This window comes from Bactrocera oleae, chromosome 3 (assembly GCF_042242935.1).
Source record: "Bactrocera oleae isolate idBacOlea1 chromosome 3, idBacOlea1, whole genome shotgun sequence".
In the NCBI taxonomy this organism is placed as follows: domain Eukaryota; kingdom Metazoa; phylum Arthropoda; class Insecta; order Diptera; family Tephritidae; genus Bactrocera; species Bactrocera oleae.
The window spans coordinates 47,641,684-47,656,977 of record NC_091537.1 but is presented as its reverse complement, the minus strand read 5'-3'; the positions used below and the strand labels follow the sequence as shown (position 1 = coordinate 47,656,977).

Genomic DNA, 15,294 nt, shown 5'->3' with positions numbered 1-15,294 from the left:
TCCAAAGATAGCAAGAAATCTCCATGATATAGGGAAAGGGGAATTGTTTTATTCTAAACTTAGCGCGTGCGTACCACGAGCAGTAATGAATAAATCAAAACTACTGGATCGATTTTAATCATTTTAATCGGTGAGTGACATAGGCTACATATTTTATGTCCGTTGGCAGCCGGAGCATGAAATTATTAGAAACACAAATAAATCACTTTACCCGTGCTATGATCTGTTTCTCAAAGCAAAAATGGAAAATATGTGAAATTATATGATAATATCCTTTATTCTAACAAATCTTAATATATTAATTTGTTTAGCGCTGAACATGAATGGGGTAGACTTTGGTATGTTGTTGTTAAGGAGGATTTAACAAAACGACAGCATGAAATTATTAGAAACACAAATAAATCACTATACCGGTGCTATGATCTGTTACTCAAGGCAAAAAGGGAATGTTACCCACCCAGGGATTCTATACGGATCCCAAGCACCTGTGCGGAAAGCAGTTTATGGTACAAAGCCTAACTGATAACACAATTTACTATTTGTACTACAATCTACATTATTTTGAAATACGTACAATAAAAAATTTGTATAACTATTGTACTTCTCTAATAAAAATATGGTAAAATTGTTAATTTATGTCGCGCTTGCGTTCAAATTCAAAGCTTATTTTACAAATAACAATACCAAATAATATAATATAATACAGCCTAAAAAATCAAAATGCTCTGTAAACTATTTTTGAACATTTAAATTTCTAAAATCGACTTATATATTTCGGAGATCTCGTATAACTCAAAAAATATTCACTTAAAATTTCACTATGTATTCTTGAAACATGTAAAAATATACCTTGAAAATTTCAAAACAACCGATACAGTAGTTTTTTTTTAATTCCCATAAATGGACTTTTTTAGGTTCTCACACTAGGTGTTCCCCTTAAAAAGAAAAATCAGAACGGAGATTGTTTTTTCGTTCTGAAGTTATTTTTAATCCTTGTCGGAATGGCCATTTCATCCACTGTGTGACTGTTAGTAATAACGAGTTCTAATTTACCTTTATAAATTGTAAAATATCACAAAATAATCAAGCGTGCGAGAAGTATACCAGCCCATATCTATACTTTAACAGTAAATTTCCTGTTTCTTAAATGAGGTAATGGTAAAGGTAATAATATCAATACCATGTCGAATGCCAAGAAATGAACAGATCTCACTTTTCTGCTTTCGTTAATATTTATATTATATTTACTTGCTCTACCGTGCAATGTAGCAACACGAATTGGCCTTGGTATTAATTCATGGCACAAATTAGACATCTTGACAGCAACACTTTTTAAAATATGTACATACTTGTATGTGTTTAAAGCTTTCAGCAGTAGGTTTTGCGCTTTGATTAAATCTGGAATCACGTCTTACATTGTAGACATAAATGTCGTCATACGTCTAGTAGGATTGAAAATCATAGTATAAACACTACTATTTGATTGAATTTAAGACCCTAGTATCTGTACAATTTTGCCTTTTACCTCATACAGCATTGATCTTAAGTTAGGTTTTGACTACCTACAACATCACTTAGTTTTAAAATAAGAGTATTAGCATTAAGAAGAGTTTTAGATTTCTCTTGTTACTTGGTTATTTATTACTTTTTTTTCAGTATCATTCACCGCTCAATTTTTAACCAATTTGAACAAAATTGGAAGCGTGACCTTTTGTTGATATATTATATTGTATAGGTATAGTACGTTACAGTTTGAAATAGTGCGAACTCGACCAACCATGCCTATATGTATTTCTAATATTTCGCCATTTTAAATTCTATTACATCTCTTCTTTATAGAAAAGATAAATCAAACATTATCGAAAATATCAGAATAAAATTTAAAATAAGTGGAGGTTTCAAGGGATGGCAAGCCTCAGTGAAGGATTGGGCGTTTTCTGAAATGTAAACTGCCCAGTATGCATGATTTAGGTAAAAAGTTTTTTATTTTCAACATATCAATTAACAAATTGACAAATTTTTGTAGCGAATAAAGCTCTCCTGGAAGCGAAAATTTCGTAGAGAGTGGTTAAAAATGCTCGATCGGCTTGACGAAAACGAAGGCCGTCCATTAAATATAGCTACATTTAGTTGACTTCACCGGTTTATTTGTACATAAGTACATATTTGTCCAAATTGAAATGTTTTGATGATAAAAAAAATTGGCAGTTTTGCAACTGCACACCCTTCCTTCCCCGTGGACATTGCTGGCAGGTGTCTTGCTGCGAAATGCGCTCTTAGGCTAAGCGAAGGGGTTCGAACAAGGACCTGCTCACATACGGGAAAGTTGGAGTGGAATTTTATATAAAGAGGTCTTCGTCAATCTTAGTTTAAGGATACCTACTGTGGTGTTTTTCCATCAGAAACGGCTGCTGTTAGGGTGGCGGTAGATGTACTAGTACGAAGTGCAGCTTCTATCAGGGCGCATTGAACTTGCTAACTGGCAACTTCAAAGAAGCTCGGAATGGGAGTGAGTTGAATCTCCATTTGCGTCTGGCGCTCTAGCGTTTGACCAATATACCTCGGGAGCGGTTAGCAGGCGCTGGTCGACGACTAACTACTGAGGGACTACGAGATCCTTTTGACTTAAAGTAGAACACAGGAGATCTACTGAAGTAAATGCCTTTAACAAAGTTCATCTTGCCGCAATCGTGGTGGTTCTGACAACACTGTCCAATAGACATTAATGCGGTTAGACTAAAAGTCTTGTCGAATCGTAAGAGTCTCATTATCTATTATACTGGGGTTTAAGGTGCCAAATTTTTTATCATCAAAACATTGCAAACAAATAAACCTTAGAAGTCAATAAAATTTAGTTACATTCACATCCTTCAATTTTTTCAAGCCAATCAAATATTTTATCCACTCCCTACGAAATTTTCGTTTTGAAGGTCCAGGCGAGCTTTCATCACTACAAAAAATTGTCAAGTTGTTAATTGGCCAATCGTAAAAACCAGCTGAAAAGTATAATATTAATAATTCTTTAAAGTAAAACTAATGAATAAAGCACGAGCCTATTTTTTTCATTTGATCTATGAAGTAAATGTTTATCAAATTTTTAACACTTTCCATATTTATTTCACAGTTTCAGTTATAGTTTAATCTATAATATACCATTTCAGTTCTTGTGTAACCGAGATTTATTTCATAGACAAGAAAATACCTTCAGGTGTTAGTAAAATTTATTACTAAAAAATGTTGCGAACGAATTCAACATTCATTATTCGACGAAATTGTGAATGAATTACGATGAAATTTGTTATTATACAATATTAAGTTCTATACATTGTGACCAGATAGTTTGCGAAAGTTGTCATTTAAACTGCCCGCGCTGAAGAGTTAGATATAGAGTTAAATATATTAGGTCAAGTAAAAAGGTTTTTATCTAAGAGATAGCGTTATTGTCCATAGTACTAGTGTTACGTATCGCATCATGTCATACTATACGGCGCTGAAAACGTGTTTATTCGCACTAAAAGACACCAGCAAAGAGAAAATTCGCTATATTTAAAAATTTTTCTTCGATCAAGGCGAAAAAGCACCGAAAGCGGCTGAAAAAATTAATTTAGTTTATGGGCCCGATACTGTTAACGAAGACACAAAAGTGGTTTGCTAGGTTCCGTTCCGGTAATTTCGATGTCAAAGATGCACCACGCGTCGGGAGGCCTGTCGTCGAAAATTGCGATAAAATCATGGAAATAGTGGAAACAGACCGTCATGTGAGCACCTAATTAATTGCTGAGAAACGAAAGATAAGCCCGAAAACCGTTTGGAACCATTTGCATAACCTTGGATTCAAAAAGAAGCTCGATGTTTGGGTGCCACACGAACTAACGCAAAAACCATGATGGACCGAATTTCCATATGCGAATCGCTGCTGAATCGCAACAAAATTGACCCGTTTCTGAAGCGGATTATGACTGGTGATGAAAAATGGGTCACTTACGACAATATCGAGCGCAAACGGTCGTGGTCAAAGCTCGAGGAAGCGACCCAGACGGTGGCAAAGACAGGATTGACGGCCAGGAAGCTTTTGCTGCGTGTTTGGTGGGATTCGCAAGAAATCATTTACTACGAGCTGCTCCCATATGGCCAAACGCTCAATTCGGCCCTCTACTGCCAACAACTAGACCGCTTGAAGGCAGCACTCATCCAGAAGAAGCTATCTATGATCAACAGCGGCCGAATTGTGTTCCAACAGAACAATGCCAGGCCACACACGTCTTTGGTAACGCGCCAGAAGCTCCGGGAGCTCAGATGGGAGGTCCTAGTGCACCCACCTTATAGTCCGGACCTGGCACCAAGTGTTTACCATATTGTCCTGTCCATGGCGAACGCGCTTAATGGTAAGAAGTTGGCCTCAAGAGAGGCCTGTGAAAATTAGCTCTCCGAGTTTTTTGCCAATAGGGACGCAGCCTTCTACGAGAGGGGTATAATGAGGTTGGCATCTCGTTGGCAACAAGTTTACGAACAAAACGGCGCATATTTGACTTAAATCAGCCAAATGTGTACAAAGTTATCATCCTTTGAAAAATCAATAAAAAACCGAACGAACTTTTTACTTTACCTAATATTACAACACCGTTTTAAAGCTGTAAGTAACTATTTGATATCAGCGTTAAAAAAAGTAAAGAATTATGTTAAGGGGCAAGAAAAGCAACAATGGATAGCGGAGTTCCTCCCAAAGTCGGTGTTTAACCAGAGAACGTAAATGAAAGAAAAGTGCAAATTGAATTTTGTATGATGCTCGATTGGACAGAGCTGCAAAATTGAGATCAGGGTGTTGAATTCACTTATTTTTTCACCTTGGGTGCGGTGTTATAATCACTTTTACTGTTGCACTACTTTTAGTGAAAAACTCTTTAATTCATTTTTTTAAACGTTAGTATTATATAATATATAATATTTTTTGATAATACTTTATAATATAAAAAGTTCACTTTCTTATATTTGTGGTTTTAAATAATTTATAATACACTTCCAATTTATAATTTCGCTTTTATTTTATGCGACGAAAATCACTCTGCGGGAACGTTTTAATGTAGAACCTTATAGGTCACGGATAAAATCGAAAAGAGTGCCCATCCCAATCTGACTGGTCCCTTTTGATCATTCGGGTGGTGGATAACCTTGGATTCAAAAAGAAGCTTAATGTTTGGGTGCCACACGAACTACGCAAAAAACATGATGGACCAAATTTCCATCTGCGAATCGCTGCTGAATCGCAACAAAATCGACCTGTTTCTAAAGCGTACTGTGACTGGCGATGAAAAATGGGACCACTTACGACAACATCTAGCACAGACGGTCGTGGTCAGAGCTCGGGGAAGCGGTCCAGACGGTGGCCAAGACCGGATTGACAACCAGGAAGGTTTTGCTGTGTGTTTGGTGGGATTGGCAAGGCCCTCTACTGCCAACAACTAGACCGCTTGAAGGCAGCACTCATCCCGATGAGGCCATCTTTTATTAATAAAAAACCGAACGAACTTTTTACTGGACTTAAAATAAATGATCAGGATGAAGAGACGAGTTGAAAACCGGGTGACTATCTGTTCGTCCGTCCGTCCGCCGTGCAAGCTCTAACTTGAGTAAAAATTACGATGCATTTATTAAACTTGGTACACATGTTTCCTACTATCGCAAAACGGTTGGTATTGCAGATGGGCGTAATCGGACCACTGGCACGACCCCAAAACGCCATTAATCAAAAACGAATAAATTGCCATAACTAAGCTCCGCAATAAGATACAAGCCTGTTATTTGGTACACAGGATCACATTAAGGAGGGGAATCTGTAGTTAAATTTTTTTTTTAAAGTGGGCATGGTCCCGCCTTTAATAGGTATAATGTGCATATCTCCGGTACGGTGTGAAAATGGGTGAAATCGGGTGACAAGCCCCCCCAATCCCCATATAACGGTACTGTTAAAAAATACTAAAAGGCGATAAACCAAGCACTAAACAAGTCAGAGACATTAAATTTTATCTCTAGGATGGTATGAGATGAGTTTATAGGAACCGCGCTTAAAAGTAGTCAGTGGGGGCCCACTTTTAGGTGAAAACCCATATCTTAGGATCTGCTTAACCGATTTCAACCAAATTCGGTATATAACATTATTCTCATTCTATAGCGCGAAAATGGGCGAAATCGGACTACAACCACGCCTATTTCCCATATAACACCATTTTAAATTCCATTTGATTCTTTCACTTTCCAGTATGCAAATCAAGCAATAATGATTGTATCGAGGTAAAACTTTGCGTGAATAATGCGTTTAAAGTATGCCATCTTGTGACCAAAAATTCTCTTAACTGTTCAAGCTCTCAGGTACTGAATATGTGGACCCCAGTGCCTATGTTGACTTTTTACCAAAAATATCGGTCAATATATAAGATATATAATTGAAATTCATATAATAAAATTCTCGATAATGGTATGTTTTTGTGTCAAAAATGGGTTGAATCGGATCAATACTTCCCATAGCCCTCATATACCTAATATAAAGATTGTTGAACATCCGGATGACTTTATACCGCGTATATCGGCTAGTATGTGAGCGTGTTGTGCTCATAACAAGGTATCTTTGTGTCTAAAATGGATTAAATCGGGTGAAAATTTTACCTATCCCCCATGTAACTAATATCAGGATTTTCGAACATTCGTTCCATATGATTAGTGATGGTATGTGAGGTGCCTTAATGAAATAGTGGGAGCATTTTATTAGTCTGTGGCATGTTAGTAGTATGTGGTATTAGCAAAAATTGATATCATATCAGCTGAGCAATGTCAAAATTAATATCTTTCTCTATCCCCAATATATATATGATTTCCGTCTTTTCACCTGACTTTAAACCGTTCCGGTTGATCAAAATGTGATATTTTAAAGAAATCAAATGTATAAGATTCCGTAAAAATTATGTGGTTTGACGCTGAATTAGAATGAAATTAGTATATACCTTGGTCTAAACCTCACACCTTCATATAATGAATTCCGATTCTCTGGTAGACGTCTGCCACATAAGCTTATAATATAATTTTTAGCCACTTTGGTAGAGTTAATATCACATTCATACTTATTTGCATCTCACTTCAAGCAATAAAACTGAGACTTAGTTTATGGCCTTTATATAAGTCAAGGAGATACCAAATTTGATTGTAATTAAATCAATATTTCATTTAATAATGCATGTTTAATACTTTCTCAAAATATTTTTAATATAAGATTTGAAGGAATTTCCTGGCCTTTGAATCTATCTTCAACATATTTTATGTAAAAAACTAAAACTTCCGTTTAGCGAAATTAGTCCACGAATTTTCCAGCTCACATATACTACCTATGGTATAATTTTTTCGTTAATTTGATAATTTAATGAATTTAAAGGGACAGTTTTTCTTAAAAATAACGTGGTATATCGCTGCATAAGCATGAAATTGGTCTAGACCTTTGTTTAAACCTTATAACCTTAATACAATATATTGGTTTCCGCTCCTCTGGTACAACAGCAACCTCGTATACCCCACATATTATATCTAACCCCTTTGGTTCAGTTTATGTCACATATATTATGTTTAAGTTAAATAGCTTCTTTTTATTAAAGTTAACATTTCGGAGAAAAAAATAGTATTGACACTAAATAAATCTATGATCAATAACATAAGTTAATAAGATACCAAATAATAATCGAATAATGAATGTTGAATTCTTTCGCAACATTTTTATACTTTCGCAACATGTTGCAACGGAGTATAGTTTTGTTCACCAAACGGTTGTTTGCATCACCTAAAACTAATCGAGATAGATATAGATTTCTGTCGACATATATTTCTTCTAATATTTGGTGATAATCAGTGGATAGGTATATTTTCTCAGCCATCATATTTAACTTATTACAAGATATACCAGACAACAATGTAAAAAAGTTTCTTAGAGTGCTGGACTTTGTATAAAGCAAAAATATCTTTCTGGAAAAAATCGCATGAAATAAATATTAGTAGCGTAGTATCAAAAGGGCTAAAGGGCCTTTTTATGTGGTTATAGACAAACTGCGATCCCATCGGCTTAAATGCTTTTGTCTATCATTTCAGTTTTGCGACACATTTTAATATGAAGGTCATGTGGTGAACTGTAAACTCGAGAAAATTATACCCAGCGCCGTAGGCAGCTTATGAAAGGTTTGTATATTAAGACAGAAAGAAAAAAAATCTACATACCTGGTCTACATATGTGTATACCATACTTAATTATATGTAAGTTATTGTGAATTTAGCCTTCATGGGCGGACCCTTCAAAATAGGTACTGTTTTCAAAGTGTTAGCCAAAAGCAATTTACAGAGGGGGTTTCAGTATAATAATTATCAGTACACTGTCTTTTTAGTTTCAGTTACACTAGATTTCTTTATCAGCAAAGTGCTTTATTCAAACTAATTTTAATGTATTAGATATATAGTGTTTAAAGTATTATTATATACAGTGGCGAGCAAAACCGTATTAAATACAGTGGCGAGCAAACACATATACATATGTGCACCAGTATACCATAGTACCTATACACCGAACAGGAAAGGAGTCATAGCAAGGACTTACAAGGAATTACAGTGAAAGAGAGCAGCACCTTGGATCCAACTTTTTACACCCGGACGGACTGAATTATATACATTGCATTAATTCATTTATTATTAATTTATTAATCCTAGATTAAGTAGAAAATCTGTATTACTAAGTCGTCTTCAGAATAAAAGACGTATGAGAGTTCTTCGTGCAAACACTTTATATAGAGATAGTGAGCAGCCACAAAACATGGTAAGTCACGCTAACCGTAGGTTAGATTCTGATGTACGTCTGTCCGAGCACATTATCAATACAAATCAACATAGAACCAGGCGGAAAAATCTCGAGGTACGATCTTTTGAACAAAATTTAAATACTATTCAACATAGGGCAAGACAGACGTCCCCAAATCCGCTCTGACGAGCAAAGCAGAAATACTCGGGGACATAGATTTCGGCGCGAAAATCTCGAGGTTCGATCTGTTGAGCAAGTTTTAAATACTGTTCAACATAGAACAAGGCAGCAATATCCACAAATTTGCTCTGAAGAGCAAATAAGAAATACTCGAGGTCATAGATCTCGTCCAGAAAATCCCGAGGTACGTTATGATGAACAAAGTAGGAACACTAGGGATCATAGAGAACTCGCGCAAGAAATCCTGAGTATAGGACTTTAGAGCGCATTCGTGGTCAAATGCAAAGGGAAAATGCAAGAAGAAATCCTGAAATAAGAAGAGAAGAGCGTGATAGAGAAACACAACGTCGACAGCTTAGTAGGAGGGGTATGAGGGAAGAAATTTTGAATCAGAGACGTCTTTGACAAGGTCAAGTTCGCCTTCATAGAGATAACCCACTCAATAAGCAAATTTAAAACGAAAGGCAGTCTCAACGGATCCGATTAACGAGAGAAAATGATGTTATAGAAACTGATAATAGTGGCAATTTAACAGATTTCAAAAACATTTATTTCCAAAATATAAATAAGCGCCCTACTGAAATATGTATTTGCTGCGGCGGCTAATGGTTTTCACACCAAGCTCGCGAATTAAATTTCGAAACTATTGCGCAAGGTCAATCGAATGCTGCATCCACCTTCTATTTAATGCAAAAATTTCCTTCGGAAGATGGAAATTACAATTTTTGTGCTACTTAAAAAGAACCTTGCAAAAATATGTTTAGCCAACGGTCTAGACTTTCCTGAAATACCGGATTGTTTGAAAGGTTTAACCCCAATTGAAGAACGTCTTATGATGCCTAGATTGCCTTTTATGACAATCCGTCCGTTAGGATGTCAAGGTCAGAGTTTGCTCAAAGGTGCTGTTGTTAATATACCAATTTCTGTTAACAATATTGTGACATCTCTACCAAGGTCCTTTGATTAGGCTCATGTTATACTCGTACAAATTCACTTAAGAAGGCGTTTGAAATACAATCATGATTACATGATCGATACCATACGCCCCGCAAAGATTATGGAAGCTTTGGAATTCTTAGTGAATACCCCTCTGTATGGTGAGCACAATATACATATTAATGAAAACTGGATTTCAGAATTTAATAACCAAGAGGAAGTTCCGTTTGTTGCATCTTCAGAGGATTCCCGATTGGTTCAATCTTTTCATACAGCACAAACTTCTCATGATAATCCCTAAGGTAATAATATTCCCACGGGTCTTTTACCTTTAGAGCTAAATCCAGGCGGTCAAGAAACTCTTTTGGACAATATTCCTGTAGAAAACTTAGACTATAACCGTTTAGTTATAGCGCCGGGTAAAGGACAAAGCCCAATTGACATAATTCAAGATAATAATTCAAAAGAGTTGTCATTTGAAACAATATACGTTGGGCAGAAGCGTACATGCTCTGAAACGTATAGCAAGATAATACGTTCTGAAATGCGCTGTTTTGACAGAAGAGCGTGTACCATTCCAAAGGTGTCCTATGATTACAAAAAAAAGAAAACTTTGTTCAAAACTTGATTCAATACGATGATAGTTACAAGGTTTTGAAAGGCGTTAGATCGCCTCCTGCCCACTGGGTCATTCTCTCTAAAACTGTTAATTCTAAAGATATTTCGGAATAATAAGCCAACAGTTTAACAACACAAGATAAATATCGCTTAATTCGGTCAGACGCGGTTACTTTTGCTAGATATTTTGACTACCGCTAACGACAAATGCTTAAGCTTTTTTCAGAGAACGCCGGCATTTTTGGAGAGCATTTTTTTACAAATTTCTATTGGAGAGTGGAGTTTCAACAGAGAGGTGCCCCGCATGTACATGGCATGTATTGGTTTAATAATGCTCCCAGGATCAACCTCCAAGATCTTCAGACATTCTCTGATGTCATTAGTTTTATTGGCAATTATATTTCTACCGATGGTTCGATCAGCCACTTAGAAAATTATTTGGGTTATCAAAAGCATAACCACAGTCGGTTTTGTACTAGGGAAATAAGAGGACAACAGTTTAGTCGTTTTGGTATACCATATCCACCAATGCCTTCAACGCAAATACTGTTACCTCTTACCGAAACAAGTCAAAATTCAGAAAAACACAAGGAAAACCTTTTTAAAATTCAAGACGTTTAAAATTCAAATATGACTACAGAAGACATTTCTACTATAAACGATCTTGAACACTTCCTGTCTGATAGTAGAATAAATATATCTTTTGGTGACTATTTGTTAGCCCTTAGATCAAGTTTAACAAAACCAAAAATTTTTTTAAAAAGAAAATTACAGGATTGTTTTATAAACGCTTATAATCCTCTGATTTTAGAACTGCATAGAGCAAATATGGATATCCAATATATACTGGATGCATATGCTTGCTGTTCATGTATAATTAATTATATTAACAAGTCTTACAGGGGAATTTCTAGGCTCTTAAATGAAGCTATATTAGAAGTAAATGCTGGAAATTATACTATTAAGCAACAACTTAAAAATATTCATGAAATATTCGTTCCCGGTATTTTAGACCGTTATGTTCAAAGATCCGATCAGTTAGAAACTCTTTGTTTTGCTGATTTTGCATCTAGGTATGAATATTTTAAATCTAGTAGAAGAGGACAAGACAGTGATCATGAAGAAGAAGAGAGGGAAAACGATAATTTCCCAGAAAGCGGGGTTGTCATGCCTCTTAAGGACGGTAGCGGTTTTGTGAAAAAACGTACCAAACCTTGTATTATTCGGTATTGAAGGTTTAACCCAGATTTGGCCAGAGTTGAGTATTTCCGCGAAATGGTAATGCTTTACTCCCCTTGGCGGAATAAACAGCAAGATCTCATAGAAAAAGATAATGAGCAGACTTGCATAACACATCGTATTATAACTGAGGAAAATCAAAGAAAATATGATATTTTTGAGCAAAGAGAACTCGAAAATGTTCTAGAAAGTCTTCATAATGAAATAGACTTGGAGAAAGGTGCTTAAAATGAACTACCTATCGTGGAAAATGAGTTTAGAGTGTTGCCTTTTCCAGAAATATACCCAAATATTCAACATATAATGGCAGTGAATCTGATTGCAATATAAGACTTATTAAACTACCCGCTTTAATTCCAGTTGAGGAATTATTTTCTTTAGTTCAAAGTCTAAATACTAAGCAAAGAACCTATTTGACACATTTGATGCACCAGCTAAAACAAGTCTCCCATTTTATGAGTTTATTGGCGGCGGTGCAGGTGTAGGAAAGAGTCGTTTGATACCTGCAATATATCAAGCTCTTAACCATCGCTAAAGTTCCTAAAAAGTTCTTCTTTGCGCGCCTACAGGTAAAGCAGCATTCGGAATAGGTGGAATGACCCTCCTTACCTGTTAATCAGTTGAATAGAGAGTTGCGGACACTTAGTAATGGCACAGTTCACTCGTTTTATTCCAGACTTATCCATTTAAAATTAATCATAATTGATGAAATATCGATGGTATGTATAACAGACAGTTCCTTCGGTGGTATACAAATCACAGTGTTTGGTGATTTGAAGCAACTCTCACCTGTTGGAGATAGGTGTATATTGCCCAATGATGCATACAGCACTTTAGTTGGTTCTTCTTTGTGGGAGTTATTTAAATACTTTGAATTAACAGAAATAATGCGACAACGGGAGGATCAATCCTTTGCAATTGCACTAAACAATATGGCATCTGGTACTATGACAAATGAGGACATATTACTCACTGAAATCCGAGTAGTTAATTTCGAGGAAGTTCCCGATGATGCCATACATTTATTTTGGCCCAATAAATAGACAAATAATTTCAATGCCCTTGAGCTCAGTCGCATCCCAACTGAGGCAATTGCATTAAACCACATGGCATCTGGTACTATGACAAATGAGGACATATCACTTACTGATATTCGAGTAGTTAATTTCGAGGAAGTTCCCGATGATGCCATACATTTAATTTGGTCCAATAAAGAGACAAATAATTTCAATACCCTTGAGCATCCCAACTAAAACTGTCCTTTCAACTGCAAAAGAGTCAGTTAAAGGAAGTGGTATAAGTGAAAATGAGAATATTTTGGAAAGAGTTAAACTTTTCAAAACTTTTGAAACGCGGGGCCTGCCCTATGAATTGACACTAAAAACCTCCACCAAATATATGATTACAGTGAATATAAACACGTGTGATGGCTTGGTTAATGGGGCAGCTGAACAACTTATGTGAATTGATTTCCATTGTTCTTTTCCAAAAATTCTGTGGATTAAATTTTTGGAACCTTTTGTTTATTTGACAGCACTATCAAAAAAGCCTCATCCTCTAGAAAGTTCTTCGACACCAATTGAAAAACTTCTGAACTCTTTTCAATATGAAAGAAATGAACAATTTTCAATTGAAAGCAATCAGTTTCCAGTTGTTCCGGCTGAGGGAATAACTATTAATAAAAGTCAGGGTGCCACATATAATAAAGGTGTAGTTCATACTCGACCCAGAATGACTAGAGCTTCAATATATGTTGCTTGTAGTCGAGCTACTTCTGCAGAAGGTGTATTCATCATAGGAAATTTTATTCTTCCTAACAAATTTTCTGAATCGGATGCTGTATTTAGGGCTCCGAAGGAATTGAACACAAATAAAGCTCTGACAACAAGTTTCAATTTTATGATTTCCCGAACATCAGGACATCAAATTTTATTCCATAATGTTCAGAGTCTTCACGCTCACATTAATGATATTAAAAGCGACTGTTTGATGCTGTCTTCACATATTTAATGTTTTGTAGAAACTTGGAGCTATCCTTGCGAAAGTTTTGATATACCAGGATTTACTCCCATTTACGAGCTGAGGATAGATAGCATGGAAACAACCAACAGAAATAAACGGGGCATTATAATATATGCAAAGCATAGTATTGCTTGCTCTATAGAATTAAAGGCTGTAAAGAAAATTTATTCAGGCCGCAAAATTTTAGAAGCGGTTTTGTTTAAATGTTTCAATATTAATATTCTGGTTCTATATAGAAACTCAGCTTTCACTCTCAGACATTTAATTGTAGAACTTCAGGAAGTCCTTACTTCTGAGTTCAATCAAAATGTGCGAATTGTTGGAGATTTTAACATTTGTTTAATGTCTACAGGGACTGCAATAAGAATGCTCCAAGAAAAATACTTTAGTTCGCTGCATGGTGTAGAATATTCAACTACACCTGCCGGTACACAAATTGATTGGGCATTTTCACACATGGATTTTTCCCGTGTTAATGCAATTACTTTTAAGACAGTACACAGCTATCATGACAGTAGTTGTGTCTCTATTTCGAACTAAAGTTTTCAGACTTAGTGCAATAGTTCTTCATTTTTTTTTCCAAATATAATCGAATTAGAATGGTATAGCAATTTTGACAGTAGTTTTTAAGACAATTTTAAGAAAAATATGTAAATAATATAATGAAGAAAATTTAAATTATTTGCATAATTTGTTATTATATATGACATTATTGTATAAATATATGATAGAAATTAAATAGTATAAGGAGAAAAGAACTATAATTTGGATATATGTATCAGAATCTCTATAAAAATTTATGTTTAATATTGTAAATATTATATACAAATTAATATAATAATATAATTGTTAATATTTATTATTTTTAAGCATAACATGTATAATAATATCAATATAATAAATAAAAAATGTTATTCATTGTTCAAAAACGATTTCTTTTCCTACTTCTTAATACAGTTGTAATGCATTCTATATAAAATCAATTATAAGCGTATACAAAAAGCATAAGAACGATTTCTCATAATTTGAGTAAATTTAGTTTACAAATTGCTCTAATTATTTTCACTGTGAGTGAAAAGTGAATAACTAAGGCAACAGTTCCTACTTCTAATTATTAAAATATATAATATAATATAAAGAAATCTCAAACGAATATACCATTTAACTTTGCGAGAGTATAAAATGTTCGGTTACATCCGAACTTAGCCCTTCCTTACTTGTTATTGTTTACTTTTATGTAAAAATCAATATACAATATTTGGTATACTGCACTAATTTGTTTTGTTGAAAAAATCCGCCAATTCTTCCAAAACCACACAAATTGAACAGAGTTTTCCAATAGGAATGATATGTGTTTTTCAAAAACAAAAAAAAAACAAAAAAAAGCAATTGGTAATTAAATTCGACGAGCAAAATTGACAGTTTTGATTATTAACCACACCACTTTCCATAACCATAACGACCATAAAATGGCAAAA

At 35.0% G+C, this 15,294-nt stretch overlaps 1 protein-coding gene across 3 annotated transcripts in view; it reads right to left on the bottom strand.

The window, feature by feature from the left end:
* The window catches only part of LOC106623638 (uncharacterized), a 341,640-nt gene that overhangs the window by 305,371 nt on the left and 20,975 nt on the right, over positions 1-15,294 (bottom strand). The gene's annotated exons all lie outside the window — the stretch shown is intronic.